Below are 6,648 nucleotides of genomic sequence, written 5' to 3' on the forward strand. Positions count from 1 at the left end.
TGTATATATACACAGGAATATCGCGGTTTGTAATTTGATACCAAAATTCCAATTATTGCGCTCCAAATTCGAATTATCGCGGCTGCGAGATGTAGCCCACTAAATATGCAACCAGTTCAAGTCGCCATTCTCCAGGTATCGCTCTCTTGTAGCGCTTCATTTTTATCAGATGGTGCCTTCTCACCACTTACCAGTAACTATCCGCCCTTGCCTGAAGTACATGTGGATATTTATTTCTCTTGTTATTTACCCCTACAATGAATGCTAAAAGGAACAAGGATGATTTCAAGTCTACAGCTAGAAGAAACGTAGAGTGTTCAGCTTAGAAGATAAGTTGCATATGATAAATAAGTATGAAGTAGGCATAACCAAAGCCAAAATTGCAAGAGAGTATGGTCCTAAATGAATCAACTGTTCGCCATATTTTAGACCACGCTGCAAACTCTAGGGCTTCGATCTACGGCTAAAAGAAATTGAAAAAAGGTGATGTTCAGGACCTGCTTCAGTCACATGATAAGGAGCTGGATGATGAAGACCTAATTAACCTCGAGAGAACGTGCTCAAATCGATGATAATGACGAACAAATTGACTTGGCACTGAAGGAATTCACCCTCAAAGAAATGGACAAAATGTTTAGAATTGCTGAAAATTTTAAAGAAAAAAAATCTTGAATGGCGATCCTAATCTCGAGTGATCACTGAAGGTTTGTCAGGAAATTGAAAATTCCATCCGTTGCTACCGAGTTTTATACGAAGATAAAAGAAAGAAAAAATTCCACCAGACAACTCTACGCCAATTTTTATCCAAGAAAGAATAATTGTATGTACTTCTTATATATAAATAAAGATTAAAGAATAATCTTGTTTTTCTTAATGAACCTTCATTTTTTACTTAACACGTTTAACATATTTCTTTTTTACTTGATATATAAAATTTAATAGATTTGAAAAATCATTGGCATTGATCACTCATTTTACACGCATTATTTATCCCGATTATGGCGGATTCGATTATTGCGGTATTTTTCGTGGCAACAATAACCGCGATAATCGAGGTATTCCTGTATATATCTCCTCATTCTCAACTACCTCCCATCCAAATCCATTCCTATGCTGATCATCCCTATATACAAATTTATTACTACTTCCAACAACCATGCTCTCTATGCCATGTCTTCCTGTCCATCCCACCACCCCTTATTTCCCTATTTTTGCATGCCTGTTCTTTCTGCATCTCTTGTAATACTATTATCATCTCATTCCATTTTTAGCTCCACAAGTAGCATTGAAATCATTTACATGAGTGTCACAAGTAGTCAAAATAGCACCTGTTATATGTGCACATATGAAGCAGAGAGTGGTGACTGGATTCCTTACTGCAGAAGATGAGTTTGATGGATTTGTTGACGTGAGTATAGTTAGACACTTCTTAGGCGTGGAAACTTTCTCTGTGATATGACCTCACACCAGTTTGTACACATGGGAAGCAGATGCAACATTTGGACTGATCTGTCCCATCCTACACATAGGATCTGAGGAGCTGCTGTAGTTCAGTCTGTATAGACTAAGCCCTTTGGTTGGAAAGACCTGGATTCGATTCCCATCCGTGACATCAGGAACCTTTATCTGGTCTCTTTTGACAAAAGGTGAGTTAGCCGGTCTCATGGGGAGGTAGGGGGGATTTTTCATCCCCCAGAACAGGCAAACTGGCTACATGGATTACAGTCATGAATACTTAAGATCCAGCCATAGGCCTGATTCATCAGCTATATGCCAGTCCCAAGCCCAGATAAAATGGGAGGTTTGAGGTGATGCTATACATCTCTGTAAGAAAAGGGGACTCGTGGCTGTTGTATCATCATATGCAAAATAAATCGGGATCTGAAACCCTGTGACTATAGTAAGTTGTCTTCTGAGGACACCACTTTGTTGCTGAGCAGCTGAAACAAGCTGTTCTTGAAGAGCTTTTAATGTCAGAGTAGACTTTCATAGGTATAGTCTCACTCACTATTGACAAAAGTAATAGGAAATGATGAGCCTGTTAAGCAATGACAATCAATTATTTTCTAAAGGAAGAAAACATCAATTTTTACTGCCAGTCATATGAAAATACATGGTCCAATAAGTTGCTCTATCTGGAGAAATTTACGTTTTTGTTTATTCAATCTCTGGCCATTTATCATTCTTTACAAACAAAAAAAAATCTTTATGCAGCTTCCAGAGATGTCTCATTCACTTACTGTCCATAATTTCTGCAATAATTTTTTCTATATTTGATTGGCATTCACCAACTTACTTTTTAATCATATTTCCACTTTTTTATTTGCCAAACTATCTGAGAGTACATGGATTTCAGCTTGGCAATGAACGTGTTAACACTTTCATTGCCAAGCTTGCCAAGCTGAAAATTGGAATTTCGTGTGGTGGCCAATTTTTTTTTTTATTTTTTTATTTAGTCAACGACGTCCACGCGATAACGTGTGATCGGCCGTTTGGTGAGAACTCGCATCACGTGATATCGTTCATTGCCAAGCTGAAAATTTGAATTTCGTGTGGTGGCCAAATTTTTTTTATTTTTTTATTTAGTTAGCGACGTCCACGCGATAACGTGTGATTGGCCATTTGGTGAGAACTCGCATCGCGTGATTGGCAATGAACGTGTTAAACAACCACAAATCTGTCATTCATTACTTATCTGAAATTAGTATGAGTAAGCAAATATCCATTCCCTTGAACTACTTACTGATAAGTCCCATCTTGTAGTTTTACTCTTGAAGAATCAATGCCAACCATCCTTGTACTTAGGCTACCGAATACCCATTTTCTATTACTTTCAACAATAGTTGTCACGTGATATTTATTAAACACCAACTGAAGCAAAATCTATAAAAAAAATATGCAAACATTGCATCTGCCAACTCAGTTGTCACCCTATACCAAACCTAACTAGGTTACTGAAATAAGACCAACAAGATCTTTCCTTAACAAATGCATGCTGTCCTCATCAATTTTCAATGTCTCTCTGCCAATATTCTTAACAGGTCTATAATTTGCCACCACTGATTTTGTCATACTCTATTTTTCCTCTCATTTTTCAAGGTCTTTTTGAAGATATCAGTTAAAAAGGCATGTTAACTCCTTGACACATTCAAGCTTATGTTTAAGTCCAAGATGCTTCAGTTTCATAATTTGTTATTTTTCCTCTTTCTTTCCAATTATATTCATTACTACTCTTAACAACCTAACATGAAATACAGAATATTTGAACATTTGTCTCGGAAATGCCAACTCTGTGAATCTCAAGAAACGGTTTTCCATAACACTTGTTCTAGCAAATTCTAGGTGCCGATGCTAGCTTCCTTCACATTTTGGTTTCTCCTTCCTCACCACATTCAATGCCACCACTATCCTTTAGGGAGAAATCACCATTTGTAATGGATGTCAAATACAAGTCCCTGGCACTGCTGCTCCCCCACCTTTAACTGACCATGCCACACATTTTTTGTGTCATGTGTTACACACACTCACCAACTGGTGGTCCTCATGACAACTATTATCCTCTTATAAAACATTACATTTGGTTTTGAGTTGGGTGTTTTTTATTTTTATTTATTTTTTTTAAATACTGGCTGAATATGCTGGACTTGCATAACAGTTATCTTAGACAAGAAAACAGTGGTAAGGGAAATTGGTGAAAATGAGTGATGCTGTATAATATAATACAAATTTGTAAAGAAATCCAAAATTATTGATTTTTTAAATTTAAATATTTATTATAAATAAAGTATACTCTTATAGTTTTATGATCACTCATATTCCTTGAGAAAAATGTATTAGAAATATTTTTGGATTATAATTGCAAATATTCATATTGGTGGAAGTAACAACTGGTCTGCCAGGCTAAGTGGCTGAGTAGAGAGTGCTTCTGTTAATCCAACCAAATAGGTCATAGGTTCAAATTCCTGTAGATCTAAATGTTAACAGATGACCATCACCCTACTTATTGGAGGCTGGAAGTAGCATCAAAGTTCCATGCTTGGTATATAGAGTAAGATTTCCAGATTATCTAACCCTTGGTGTAATAGTTACTAACACACTGTAAATGGATTAACTGGGCTATATTAAAGGTCAGCATATTTTAATGAGTGAGCTGTGTATATGTGGTGGGGGCATTATTAGTTGGCTTACTGTTATGATAGCTGCTTGTATATAATTGGAGGGAGAAAAAAAAAATTCAAATCTCACAATCCCTTTATCTGCAAGAATTACTGATGCCACATTTCAGAGTAGATTTTGAGAAACAGGAAGGTATTTTTGGCTTCCTTGATAGCTCTGGCTTTTCTTCAAAGGAATCTGTAGGTCCGAAAGAGAAGGATGGTGTGAAAGAGAGGCGAAAGAATATTAAAAAATCAGTAAAAAAGAAAACGAGTGATTTAAAAACTGTAACGGATGTTAAAAAGGACGAAAGTGAAGCGAGAGTGGCAGAAGGAAACGAAATTGAGAGAACGAATGAAACTGGAAATGGCATGATGCAGGAATCGAAAGTGGAAAAAATCTAAAGAATGAATGATAGCAGAAGTTGGATGCATGTTGGACCGAAAGTACGGAAGCACAGATGGATGAATGAGAGTGAAAGTGAGAAGAGGGGGGTCGAGAGTTAGAAAATTTGAAAGATTGAATGATAGAGAGAATGTGATGGCAATTCGGAAGTTGAATTGGATGAGGAAAGAGATGAAATGGATGCGGAATGAAATTAAGAAAATTCGGGTAAAAACTATTAAAACAAATCGTGATGGCACAAAAGAGTTAACGAAAGATGAGCGAGTGGCATTGTATGGCAACTCCATTATTAAAGGTGTGCCAGATGATAGGATGCACAAGGCATGTTTTCCAGGCGGTAAAATGAGTAGAGTGATTGAAGCATTGGATATGAGGAGGGAGCGAGCAAAGGAGTTGATGATTTTAATTGGCACAAATGATTTGACAGAGGACAAAGAGCACATCAGAATGGATATCAGGAGGCTGCTTAGAAGGATAAAAGAGAATAGCGTGGCAGGAAGGGTAGTCAGCGTGTTGCCTAGGTATGACTGGTGAGATGAGGTGGAGAGCAAGGATTATGAATGATATGCTGGCTGAAATGTGTGAGGAGACGGAAGTCGTTTGTTAATGTGTGGAATGAGTATGAAGGACGAAGTGAACTGTATGGGAGCGATGGACTGCATTTGAGTGGTTATGGTGTGAGTCGCTTGGAAAGACTGCTGCTGGAAGGTAGAGAAGTGAGTAGAGTGAGAGAGAATGAATCAGATCAAGTGGGAAGTGATGTGGAAGAGGTGGTTATGAATGAGGAAGTGAGTGGTATGAATATAGAAAATGAGAGAATGGGTGTGCAAGAGGAGCAGGGAAACAGGGAGGCTCAGGGTGGACAGGGGTACACAGCGTGAGAAAGGTGGATGCTCCGAGAGGAGGTGAGAGCATGTGTAGAAAGGAATGGGATGACCTGGGATCAAGAGGAAACAATTGGAATTGAAAAGGGTTTTAAAACGAATAAGCAGAAAGGGAAATGGCCCCAGCCGAGCATGGAGAGATCACATTGAGTGAGTGGTATCGGTGAAACTAGCTGTAGATCCAGAAATGAGCTTTTGTGTTTGTATACAAATGCTAGAAGTATAAGAAACAAGGCAGATGAAATGGTTGCATTAATTGCATCTGTTCACCCAAAGATTGTCGGAATAAGGGAGACATAGTTGGGAGAGGACGACATCCTGACGGGAATAGAGATGGAAGGGTATGATGTGTCATGAGGATAAAAGGGGTAAAAAGGGAGGGGGAGTGTTATTGATGATAAAGATATATCCATAAGGGGTGGAGATGCGGGAGGGAAGTGCTGCCAGTGGTTTTGGGGCAGTGTGGTGTGAGATGGAGTCAAATGCTTGGTTGGATGTTGTTGTGGATGGGGGTGATAATGAAATGTATAATCAAATTGGCCAAGCAAATGAGAAAGGGGTGATCATTGCAAGCGATTTTAATTATGGCAATGTAGACTGGAATGATGAGATGGCGACTGGAAGTGGGGGAGGATGGGTTTCTTGAGTTTGAGGGATAACTGCCTCAGACAGTGTAACGGGGGGGGGGGGGGCACGTGAGGATTGAGGGTCTTGGATTTGGTCATCCCATCAGGGGATGTAATTGTAAATGAGGTGTCCAATCATCTGCCAATTGGTCGAGTGGCAATGGGGGGTGGTTGGCAGCAGTGTGAGAACCTCTGTGAGAAAAGGGTATATGTGGAACTACGGGGGGATGGGGGTGATTATGAGGAGCTCGGGAGACAGCTTGCGGGTGTGTCATGGAATGAGGAGTTAGCTGGAAAGGAGATCAGTGCAGTTTGGGGGGGGGGGGTTCAAGAACTGTCTAGTAGATGCATTGTCTGGATGTATTCCAGGGGTGGTTGGGGTAGGTGTGGGATGGAGGAATTGAGCATGCGATGCAGAGAAAAAGGGCATTGTGGAGGCAGCATGGGAGAAGTGGAGATAACCAATTCCATGAGGTCTACGAAGACCGGGCAAGGGGAGTGACTGGGTTGGTGAGGGTGGCTAAAAGAGGTATGAACAGCAGTTAGCTAATGAGGCCACGGGGAATCCTGGGGAGTTC

Source organism: Typopeltis vanoorti, chromosome 14 (assembly GCF_054136105.1).
Source record: "Typopeltis vanoorti isolate ZY-2024b chromosome 14, IOZ_Tvanoo_1.0, whole genome shotgun sequence".
Lineage (NCBI taxonomy): Eukaryota > Metazoa > Arthropoda > Arachnida > Uropygi > Thelyphonidae > Typopeltis > Typopeltis vanoorti.